A 12,812-nucleotide genomic window follows, 5' to 3' on the forward strand; every position below is an offset into this window, starting at 1 on the left:
ATATTGTCCCCCTGCTTATTTAACTTATATGCAGAATTCATCATGCAAAAGGCTGGGCTGGATGAATCCCAAGCCGGAATTAAGATCGCCGGAAGAAATATCAACAACCTTAGATATGCAGATGACACAACCTTGATGGTAGAAAGTGAGGAGGAATTAAAGAACCTTTTAATGAGGGTGAAAGAGGAGAGCGCAAAATATGGTCTGAAGCTCAACATCAAAAAAACGAAGATAATGGCCACTGGTTCCATCACCTCCTGGCAAATAGAAGGGGAAGAAATGGAGGCAGTGAGAGATTTTACTTTCTTGGGCTCCATGATCACTGCAGATGGTGACAGCAGTCACGAAATTAAAAGACGCCTGCTCCTTCGGAGAAAGGCGATGGCAAGCCTAGACAGCATCTTAAAAAGCAGAGACATCACCTTACCAACAAAGGTCCATATAGTTAAAGCCATGGTTTTCCCAGTAGTGATGTATGGAAGTGAGAGCTGGACCATAAAGAAGGCTGATCGCCGAAGAATTGATGCTTTTGAATTATGGTGCTGGAGGAGACTCTTGAGAGTCCCATGGACTGCAAGAAGATCAAACGTATCCATTCTTAAGGAAATCAGCCCTGGGTGCTCACTGGAAGGACAGATCGTGAAGCTGAGGCTCCAATACTTTGGCCACCTCATGAGAAGAGAAGACTCCCTGGAAAAGACCCTGATGCTGGGAAAGATGGAGGGCACAAGGAGAAGGGGACGACAGAGGACGAGATGGTTGGACAGTGTTCTCAAAGCTACAAACATGAGTCTGACCAAGCTGCGGGACGCAGTGGAAGACAGGGGTGCCTGGCGTGCTCTGGTCCATGGGGTCACGAAGAGTCAGACACGACTAAACGACTAAACAACAACAACAACAACAACAAAATGTTTGATGTTTTACTGTGTTTCTATATATGCTATAAGCCACCCAGGGTGGCTGAGGAAACCCAGCCAGAAGATCTCAGGTTTGATACCCAACATGTCCAAGTAGGGCTAGAAAAAACTTCTGTACAAGACCCTATGGAGAAGTCTATCCTAGATGGCTCAATGGTCTGACTTGGTATAAGGCAGTTTCCTATGTTCTTGTAGTATCTAACAGTTTCCCAAATGCAATAAGTTTTTCAAACAAAAAAATCCTTAGCATCAGTTGGTGCTCATTGGAGTCACAACTTCAAACAGGACAAGTCCATCGGTATACACTTGTGGGGAAGGCAAGTTAAGTGTCTTATTGTCTTAGGATCAAAAATTGCCACAATATTATAATAACTATTTTTGAAAATTTGATATCAAACATCAAGATTGTCAAGCCACATTTGCCTCCACTCATAAATGCTTCTTATAATCTATGGTCTGTCACTGGCTCCTAATTTGGAGATTACATGTATCTATCATAAACACACAAAACACATCTTGTTTCTCCAGAAATGGATTCTAGTGCACAAAACATGCCTTAATAAACTTGTTAATCCTTAAAGTGTTATAGGATTCTTTGTTGTTTTTAGATTATTTTCAGAATATTTCACTGGAAGTAAAACTGTTCTGTCCTCTAGATTAACAACTCAGGTTTGGGCAGCTCTTGGGAAAAGAGAATCCCAGACGACTCCTGTAACATTTTAGCCTGCATTAGCCTTTAAAGCAATCTGCAATTTCTCTGCTAAGAAGTAATTCTATCCAGAGAAGACTTTTCAGGCTGGAATTTAAAAAACAAACAACCTCAAAATGAGCCAATTAGGTCATTTACATGGAAGGTGATGATAAACTGATGATAATTTATCATTTTCCAGTGTATTTTTTACCCTTAATTTTGTTTCTAATCAATTATCTTGTTCTATCTATTAGTATTAATACTTTTATGGCATGGTTGGGGTCACTTGTAGTTATTTGTGCTTGTCAGCAGATCATTGTAATCAATTCGTTTTGACATGAGAAGGAAAAAACAATGTTGGCATAGAGAGAAGATAACTGCTCTTGCACATTATGCTGTGGTAGATCTCCTAATACAAAAATTGCACTAAAAAAGGAGCAGGACATCAGTGATGTTGAAATATCCTTGGAACCTTTCTTTCTGGCACCTCTAGAACTTGAGTCTGATTTATGCATTACCAGGAAGGCAGTACTGCTGAGAGAAGTAACAAAGTAATTTGCCTTTTCCATCTGGCTCCCACACAGCATACAACTCAGCCACAAGAAAATGGATCCCATGATGCAATAAAAATGAAGAAATCAGTCCACTGAAAGCTAAACAGTGTCAGTCCACTTGACAGTAATAATACAGAGGATAGGGCTACTAGTCTTCAAACCTAAACATATTTACTAAGAGTACATATTTTTAGGATTGAATCAAAAGAACTGTGAACATTCCCTGTAGCATACACATGTTGGTTCAGAACTTCAGATGCAATGGTCAAGCTATATTTTGCCTCCAAACCCATTTCACACTATGATCTCCAATTTTGGTTTAGAAGTAGCAGCCACTGGGGTGGGGCAGAGCCACAAAGCCACTGTCCAGTAGCAAGAGTTCCAAACTAAAGTCTGAGGCAAGTACAGTGGTACCTTGGGTTAAGAACTTAATTCGTTCAGGAGGTCCGTTCTTAACCTGAAACTGTTCTTAACCTGAGGTACCACTTTAGTTAATGGGGCCTCCTGCTGCTGCACTGCTACGAGATTTGTGTTCTCATCCTGAAGCAAAGTTCTTAACCCGAGGTACTATTTCTGGGTTAGCGGAGTCTGTAACCTCCAGCGTCTGTAACCCGAGGTACCACTGCAGTGTACTTTGTATTGTTAACATCATTGTGGAAGTAACTCACAGTATTAATTCAGTTGCTAGCTGTGGTTTACATTTATTCTAACACAGAAAACAAAACAAAAAAGCCTACTTTGCAATTTAAGTAAAAACATATTTTTCAATATATTTTAGAAATAAAATTTGAGCTCCAAATTAAACAAGTCTGATCACTTTTGGGTCAAACACTGTTATTACATTTTGTTCCAGTAGCATCAAACCTAGGCACCAGACAAACAACACTTTGTGTTTGATTAATTTTTACACTGCAAAGCTGTGGTATGTGACATAATTATGAGGAAGGTTTAGAACAGTCCATCTCTTTTGTTTGCTCATCAGTGGCAATAAGCAAGATGGACACAGAGACAAAGTACTGAAACCCCCCAAGCAATACTGGAAAGACCAATCTGTTTCAAAATAGTAAACTTGGTACTTGAAAACAGTGAATACTATACTAACCATTCATTATTAACTGGCAAAGCCATTCCATAATGGACAGACTCAGAAAACCTGTTTGCAATGGAACACTATTAGAATATGAGCTCCCAGAGGCAGGCACAAAGTAAACACTGACTGTGGCGTGACTGGAGATAAGGGAAATCAGACAGATTGAGGAACAGGGGTTTCCTTGGCACATCTAGACTCATGGCACATGATGTTATGGTGGGGGGACATTTGTCTTAAAAAAAAAAAAAGACAGACTCTGATGCTTGCTTTTCCAGGAAGGAGGGGGTGAGGCTATTAAGAGAGGTTGCAGGAACTAGTGCTGACAGGTCTTGGAGTTTGGCCCAGATTGCTAGGACCTTTCTCTACTACAGAGGCTCATTGGAAATCTTCCAAGCTGCTGAGGACCTGGGGCAACCCCTGGAGTGAGAGTCTGAGAATGTGCTGACAGCTAAATCCAGAACTCTATGTGCTGCTGAGGGCCTGAGTGGATAATCTTGGAAGTTAGGGACACTATTGGAAGGCTGAACTGGGACAGCAAAAAGACCCCACTGGCAAATAAGAACATGGGGATAGAGTAGCAGATAAAGGACTCCAGAACAGCATTCTGTTGAATTAGCTCTTCTCCTGTACAGTGGTACCTCGGGTTACAGACACCTTGGGTTAGAGACACTTCAGGTTACAGACGCCGCTAACCCGGAAGTAGTACCTCGGGTTGAGAACTTTACCTCAGGATGAGAACGGAAATGGCGCAGCGGCAGCGGGAGGCCCCATTAGCTAAAGTGGTACCTCAGGTTAAGAACAGTTTCAGGTTAAGAACGGACCTCCAGAACGAATTAAGTTCGTAGAGGTACCACTGTATAACCATGTAAGCTGTGGCAATGATACAAGCAAAGAAGTAATCCTGAAACTACAAAAAGAAAGAGAAGGAACCTCTGGGCTGTGCCATCAAAAGGAAATGGAACAAGGGCTGCTGGATGGGTCCTGTTTCATTTTGCATTGTAATGTGTTGCAAACTGGCCTTGGAGATCATTTGAGGTTTGCCCAGAAGTATGTTGACATAGCCAACCACCTTATTCCTGTTGCCTCTGCTACTTGACCTAGCCCAGTCTGGCATAAGGGTAAGAGGAAGAGCTTCTCTCCATTGCTTGCCTTATGGATTATTCCTTCTGAAATATGAATGACGGAGTTGACAGCATGCATGGGGGCAGATGTGTAGTGTATGTAACACTAAGCATATGTAAAAAGTTATAGAAATAAATCAGTCCTAAACTTTATGCTTGACAGTGTTAAGGGCACCCCATGATGACATATTATTACATAGATAATATGTCAGCATGGCAGGTAAATATGTCAGGACAAAAACATGATTTTTTATCTACATTCACAATTTAATGCCATCCTATCAGTTGCCTTCATTTTTATTTTTAACTCACAGTAAAATTACCAATCTATTCAGGATGCCATCCACTAACTACTGCTCCTTCAGAGGCATTTATAAAATATTCAGTCTTCTGGAATCACACTGAGCCACTGATGAATATTCAAGATTTTGCAGTCCTGCTTCCTTCACATAATTCCCCTTATCCACCTAATATGTGTAACATGAGCAGGTAGAAAACTCTATAAATTGTATAAATTATTTCATTTTATTGCTGATTTTTATGCTGGTTATCACACAGAGTATATTTTAATTATGACTTCATTAAAATATATTAGTGAGTCATTGACCCAATAGACTGTCAAAACCTTGCCATGGAAATTTTAAAAAAGAAATTGGATGAATTCCTAAGGTAACATTTGAAAGGACTAAGCATCTGGACTTTATCTGGCCCAGAGTCAATAAAAAATCAACCCTAATTCATTAGAGAATATAATGTACTTATACTCCATACTTTTCCAAATAAATTTCCAAACATCTCTCTATATATAGTCTTCATCTGTACCTACCACAAACATTTGATGAAAACTGAAAAATATCAACCATCACACATGATCATCCCCTATAACCAGGTGCAACAAAATATCAGAAAACAAAAAGGGAAATAACAGAGCTGAGATTAGGAAGCTGTAGCCCTCCAAATATTGAACTCAAACTCCTGTTAACCCTTGTCAACATGGACAGTTGTCATGGATGATGGGAGTTGTAGTCCAAAATCCGAAGAGCCATAGGTTCCCTATCCCTTTAACAAAGACGCCTCATGCAGTGTTTTTTACTTGATTTGTAATTATATTCTAACAATGCAATCCTAAGCATGCCACTTGTTCACATTAAACCATAGTTTTATTTAAACCATGGTTTAATGTGACATGCAAACCAAGCCTGTGTATTTTGATGCAATAATTTATGCAAAATGCACACAAGCATTCCCAAATTGCCTTTTCTGGGAGGGTGAGAGAGACCTAGCCACATGATACATCCCAAAAGTAATGCTACTTTGTCAGGCTTCTCAGAATGCAGGGTGACATTAAAATATGATTGCCCGCTTATGCAACAGAAATCCACTTGTGCAACAGGTCTTTCCATTTTTCTTCTCTTCCCCTTCCAGCCAACATGTCCCCAAAATCTGCTTCAGAGGGTCCCCACTCTCCCCAAGTTGTTTAGGTGGAGCAAGTGGAGGCTGTAGTTGGGAAGAGAGGAAGGAGAAGCCCCATTGCATGATGCTACATTGCACTACATGGGGTCTCATCTAATGGCAATGATACATTAAACAAGACAACATAGATCAAGCCTAACAAATTATACTGCACTCATTCATCAGTCCAAGATGCAATTCTCCCTCACTTTTGTGTGCATAATGATAAGGAACAGATACAGTACCAGGCTTTAATTCAGACACCACTTTCATGTATATAAGGTGATTCCCTAACTGAAAGATACCACATTTGAACATAGGATCACCTCCTACAAAATACAATAGAAACCCCTCTTTCTAGGAGAGGAAGTTTGTGAACCACATATCTGCTCCTGATCCTAACAGAATTTGGACAGGGAAGGGATAGCAGAACATGCTCTATCTTTTGGTTTAGTCTACAGATTCACACTCAGTAAATGCAGAAGGTATTAAATATAAAATTTAAGGATTATTCTAAAATGGAATATATTTTCTTCAGTAGTTTAAGTTCCAAATGATGATAGTTTCCCCCTGCCCTGCTGATTTCCAATTATTGCTCAAGATTTCGTTGATGCAAATAATTGAACTTGCTTTCCATATTACAAATGGAAATGCAATCCTAATGTTTAGCCTCCTCACTTTTCAGAAGTTTCCAAAACTAAGCAATGGAATACTTGGTCATGATTTTTCCTTACACTGATCTTGCTAATAAACTTGAAACACCTGGGTGTTCCATAGACGGGGCAAAGAAGTTGTTTTTGGCATCTTAACGAAAAAGTTCCATTGAACTTTCCCACACCTAAACTTGCAGCTTGAAAAAGGTGGTAGTGGGGAGACTCCCTCAAAGAGCTGCTATTTTATAGGGGAATTCTTCTCTCCCCCCCCAACTTGATTTATGGCAAAGATAACCTTTAAATAAGGCAACAAGAATTGTCCCACATATGACAGCATTTCTTATATCACTGTACATTGGAAATTTCAGTTACAACAGCTAGTGTTTTTGCATTTTTCATACCAGATACATGGTTAAGCACAGATTCTTCTCTTCTATACTCTGCCAGCTCAAACTACTGCGCAATTCTACAGTAGCAATATCATTCATGTGCAGCTAAATGAGGCACCCCATATATATATATATTCCAGTTACATAAACAGAGCAGCAGAAGCATTTTACCTAATGGCAGCATGACAATTTCTCTGGAAGGGAACATAGCTCAACTTGTAGGTTTAGCTACTATACGCAAGCTAGCTGCTTGTGTGTACTTGTGTGTATTTGAGTGAACAAAAATAACCTACAACCCAGGAACTGGTGGATACGTGGTTGCTTTCGACTTCCATTTTATATCATAAAAATAATCACAACTCTTCATCTCAGGGTCATGGGTTCGGGCCCCACATTGGGCAAAAGATTCCTGCACTGCAGGGGTTGGACTAGATGACACCTGTGGGAAGGATCTCCTTGTGAGCCTGAGGGGCAGCGGGGTTTGCTGATGCTACAAAGCGGCGGTGGATGAATTACCCCATGTGTCAGCTGTTAGGAAGGGGGGCTAAGCAGCCTCAACAAAGCTCTGCGGGGGCCCTGAACATAACTCCCGCGTAAGTGGGAAGTTGCCTGTACTCCTAAGAAGCTGCTATACTACTCCTTTTTAGACTATTAGCAGGATATACCTTTGAGCATGAATTACCAGCCAGTATTTGCTTATATAGTGGTACCTCAGGTTACATACACTTCAGGTTACATACGCTTCAGGTTACAGACTCTGCTAACCCAGAAATACTACCTCGGGTTAAGAACTTTGCTTCAGGATGAGAACAGAAATCGTGCAGCGACAGCACAGCGGCAGCAGGAGGCCCCATTAGCTAAAGTGGTGCTTCAGGTTAAGAACAGTTTCAGGTTAAGAACAGACCTCCGGAACGAATTAAGTACTTAACCCGAGGTACCACTGTATTTTAGGTTAGCTGACATCCCTGTCCCCTCTTGGCACCACTGAAATTAGAAAGTATAGCTTTCTACGAGACCAGCATCAATTTACAGACACAAAGGATATGTTGTTTGACAGGTGCACACTAACACTTTGGTGGCACAACTGGCTTTAATCTCCTTTAAACAAATCATGTAGAACTTTAATTGGAACAAAATCAGTTATTTGTGTTTGAAATATACCCAGGTTGTACTATGAAAGCTCGTTCCCTGTGACAGAGAGTCTATGAGATTTCTGGTTTGTAACCAGAGAGCTGTGTATTTTTAAAAATCATGTCATTACTGACAATCAAGATGCTGAAACCAACAGCTGTGGGAACTCTATATAGTAGACCACACACAGAAACAGAGGTAGTGCATTGTATACTGGAGGGGAAACAGTTTGTACTGTTGAACTTGTGCGTTATGAGAAATTTTAAGGCTACTGACCTGTTGAGGTATCATGTAATACCTACCTAGTGATTATCAATGGGAGCATTCACATTGAAAGATGCTTTCAAAGTAAAAGCAGAATTGACAAAATACAAAGCTCTACAGTCACTCAGTAAATATTTCCAGGGTGAGGGAGCCACTATATTAGCATTTATATAGTTCTCTCACAAAACATAGAAATTTGAAATGTAGTTCATAAATAGTCCAAGACACAATGGGGGGGGGGATCTTAAAGTAAGACATCTTATACCTTTCACTCAAAACTTGGAACACAAAATCTACCTCATAATAGTGGCTAGCACTTTGGCAGAGAACAAGGAAAAAGCTATACATGGGGAAATGAAGGACTGTGGGAGTCCCCTGTTCACACACCAGGCTCAGAATATGGTATTGGGAGAAGGATGCATTTGCAGTAGTCAGAAATGCATTCATGCTTGCAGAAATCAAGCTGTGATTGCTAGTAAACTATAGAAGCACCTTACAACAGGATACACAAAAATATACAGCCAGGAGATAAAGTTAAATATTCTAACAGTACACAGTCACAGTTATTCGAGTACAGCTAAATATTGGGACAAGTTCAGTACTACTGGTCTGGGTCTTGATAGAGATGAAATTAAATGCCCGTATCTTTCTTTAGTCAAATAAATGCATGCATATTAACATCTAGAAAAACTAAAATACAAGAAAGCTGCTTCTGATCTTACATTTCCTTGCTTAATGACATGGGAAAGGAGCTGAAAAGAACACATGTGAAAGTGTCCTGCCAAACTCCCACACACAAACCTTCGAGAAGAAACTGTTATCAGTATATTTTATGTTAAAGGCATCATAATTCACTGGGTAGTGTACATCAGTGATTATGGTCCCCTTCTTGCAGGTTTACAACTTAAAAAGAAAAAGAAAGCTAAAGGAAATCACAGAACAATAATGTTAGATGCACTCCTATGAGGATCTTTTATAGTGTTAAAATAAAGCTATGTATGCAAACCACATTGTAAACAAAACAAAGCTTGACTTTGATGTATTTACTGCACGTTTCATATCTAAGAATTCACTGTCATTCAAGAACATAAAATAAATATTATATAAAAAAACATTGGATGGAAAGAATCTAGTGCAGAAGTCTGGGTCTATAATTTTGTCTAGCAGCTTTGGAGAGACAAGTCAGGAAGCTACAAATCTAACATCCTGTAAGGATATTTAATTAAGTTAAGTGTTACGCCTACATCTTTAAACCATTTGAGAGGAAGAACTATTGAATACCTGTGGCAGGGAAGAAACTTAAGAGACACAACAGAGGCCTGTTTTCCCTCTTATATGTACAGTGGTGCCCCGCAAGACGAATGCCTCGCAAGACGGAAAACCCGCTAGACGAAAGGGTTTTCCATTTTGGAGGTGCTTCACAAGACGAATTTCCTATGGGCTTGCTTCGCAAGACGACAATGCCTTGCGAGTTCCTGCGGGTTTTTTCCCCTCCCCCCCCCTTTTCTAAGCCACTAAGCCGCTTATCAGCTGATCCTATCAGCAGATAAGCCGCTAAAAGCCGCTAATAGCGCTAATCCACTAATCCGTCAATGGGCTTGCTTCGCAAGACGAAAAAACCGCTAGACGAAGAGAATCACAGAACGGATTCTTTTCGTCTTGCGAGGCACCACTGTACAACACACTAAAATATTAGAGAGAATGAGATGCATGTGAACACCTTCCATATTCCTATATAACCCAATTTTAGTGGTTACGCATCTTATTTTGTATAGGACAGTCCTCTTTTTTTATCTTTAAACCAGACTGCCCATTCAAGTAAGAAGAGCCCTGAACTTGCCCAACAACAGTTAGGACCCCCACTCTCTGTTAGGCTACTTGGAATACCTTCTGGTGTGGGTCCCAAGGTGTCTGATCAGTGACAGTGTCAGGTGAACAAAAGCTTGGAGCAGGCCTCCCATTCCCTGTAATGGCCTGTCACAGTGGTGACATGCAGACCAAGAATGAAGTGAAGACAGCAGGACTATGCTCTTCCTGCATGGAGACAGATTGTGTCCCATAAATGAAATGGTAGTGGGGAGTGGGGCTGCTTCCCTAGCAGATTTCATTTCATTGATCACAACTGCATTTGTGCCAGACTGAGTACATCAAAATTGTAAAGAATTACAAATATTTTATGACCTGGCCTAAATGGGTTTAAAAAAAAAGCTTAACAAGCAAGGGAATGTAACTGAAATCTAGTGTAACATTACACCTCTTGTCATTTGTTGGGTTTGGAAAATCTGGCTCAAAACACAACACATATGTAGTTTTCAAAACTGTAATTATTGCATACCGGTAGATGGGAAAAAATACCTAAGTTTATTGTTGATTTGTGATATAATCATTTTTTAATGAAACACAGGGAAAGCAGGAATTAATCTCAATATCAGATAAGTTACCAATGCAAAAATCTATAAAGAGTTGTGGATCTGCTGGGATACTAATACCAGAAATACCACAGCAATCCCCAAGTTAGAGGCTTTCTAATGATATAACTATGCTATTCTGTCATTTTTATACTATATTCTACACTATTTTCCTGAAACACTAATACAGAAAGGAAATGGCTTATGTTTTCATTTTAATAAGATGCCCCCCCCTTCAAATAAGCAAGAAAAATCTAGACGACCTATTATGCCCATTTGGTAACATCAATTTACTCTATTCGGAGGTAATTAAGTAATGCTGAGGAGGGACTTCAGTTTTATTATACAGTACTGGTTTATGGGATGGGTAGTTAAAACAGGTTCATGAGAAGGGGGGAACAATATTTAAAAAATAATATGGGCATGAGGCAAAAGATGGAAATAAATTATATTATGTCAAAAGCCCTCAATAAAGCTAAATGCTCAGGAACATGCTAGTAACTAACCTATATTTTCAGTTAAACACTACATATGCAGCTTCATTCACATTTTGAATGACATAACACACCATAATTGATTATATAAAAACTCAGTGTACAACTGTAACACAATTGACAGATTTGCACAGCATGATGCTGACCTGACCTAATTCACAGGTCTATTGTGAGGATAAAATGGAGATGCAGAAGAATCATGAACACCACCTTGAGCTCCTTGGAGGAAAGATGGGATATAAATGTAATAATAAATAATAACAATCCTAGTTAAGCACAGGAGATAGCCCTGGGAAAGGAAAAGTCCATTGGCCTCTTAGAAATATACAATCATGCTCTACTCTGATGACCTCAGATATCTCAGTACTTGCTCCACAGCAGTCATTTCCCTGGAATAGACAGCAGTGCTATTTTACAAGAAAAAAGAGGTGCCAGAACTCACCATGAACGCCTCCCTTGTTCTCTTATAATGGCAATGGCACCCATCAGAGAGCTGCCAGAACCAAGTTCCAGCTGGAAAAAAAAGCCCTGGCAGAAAGTACAGCCTTCTGCAATCTCTCACTATCAGGACTGGCATGGGAGTTTAGCCTGAAATATGTTGTCTCTGTGCAAATCAACATAATGGTGGAGATATAGTGGCTGTGGGTAGTTTAACATCATAAGGTTCAATGGAAGATATTCTACTCAAAGAAGCAGACAAATGAGAGCTGGTGACTTCAAAAAGAGGAAGAGAAAAGCACTAGCTATTTCACACCACAACTAGATCCTGATCATGGGGTGGAAATCTGACTGTCTCCAAGGTCCTATCCAATCCTGGATCAGATGGACCAGAAAAGTGCTTCCTCCTAGGCTTCCTGCTCCTTCCAAGGCCAATAATGTACAGAATGTTGGGAGCCTGCCACTTCCAGAAACACAAGCTTGCAGAGCTGGCCTGGATCTCGGCACTCCTTTCCCTTGATCACGTGGGGCAGAAAGGTGTTCTTAACCAGAATATTTTTCAGTGCTGGAAAGTGCCTGCTCCATGTAGCACTTTTTTTCTTCTCAAAGAAGCATAAAATGTTCCAAAGCCCTGCCCTCATTCACCCAACTATCAAATTATTGCTATCACAGCATTTAAAACAATAATACATATTTATCCAGGACAATACAGTGCAAATTATGCAAATTATTTTAACACAATAATATCACACACATCACTGGAATTCAACTGATTCAGGTTACCAATCAGAGAGTCAAAAATGAAAGGGTGCTTTGTAGGGTTGTTTCCCTCATATTTCTAGCATTAATACAACAATTATAAAACCCTGATTAGAATAAGGAATTACAATTACCATTAGTATTATGGATTCACTTATTTTCAGAAGTGATTATAAATTTATAAACAGCAGCAGATCTTTCCCTTTAAGATGAAGTCTAAAAATATTGACTTCTGAGCATTTTACGCATTATGTTGCTTAAACATTTCAGTAGTGGAGTTTATAGCCCCTTAAAAGAGAACCAAGGGAATGACTGTAAACAGTGATACTGTATAAATATACTATGAGAAAACTCTGATAAAATGAAAGAAAGAAAAAACTTGGCTACTGACACAACTGGAAGGAAAATAAATGTGAACTGCAGAGGCTGCCTGATGTTGCCAAGGGCAATA

The 12,812-nt window shown here is 39.8% G+C and overlaps 2 protein-coding genes across 9 annotated transcripts in view; one reads left to right on the forward strand and one right to left on the reverse strand.

Annotated features, from left to right (window-relative positions):
- The window catches only part of ME1 (malic enzyme 1), a 117,621-nt gene that overhangs the window by 76,611 nt on the left and 28,198 nt on the right, over nt 1-12,812 (reverse strand). The window lies entirely within an intron of this gene.
- The window catches only part of PRSS35 (serine protease 35), a 152,417-nt gene that overhangs the window by 71,402 nt on the left and 68,203 nt on the right, over nt 1-12,812 (forward strand). The gene's annotated exons all lie outside the window — the stretch shown is intronic.

Source organism: Podarcis liolepis, assembly GCF_965112155.1.
Source record: "Podarcis liolepis genome assembly, chromosome: 3".
In the NCBI taxonomy this organism is placed as follows: domain Eukaryota; kingdom Metazoa; phylum Chordata; class Lepidosauria; order Squamata; family Lacertidae; genus Podarcis; species Podarcis liolepis.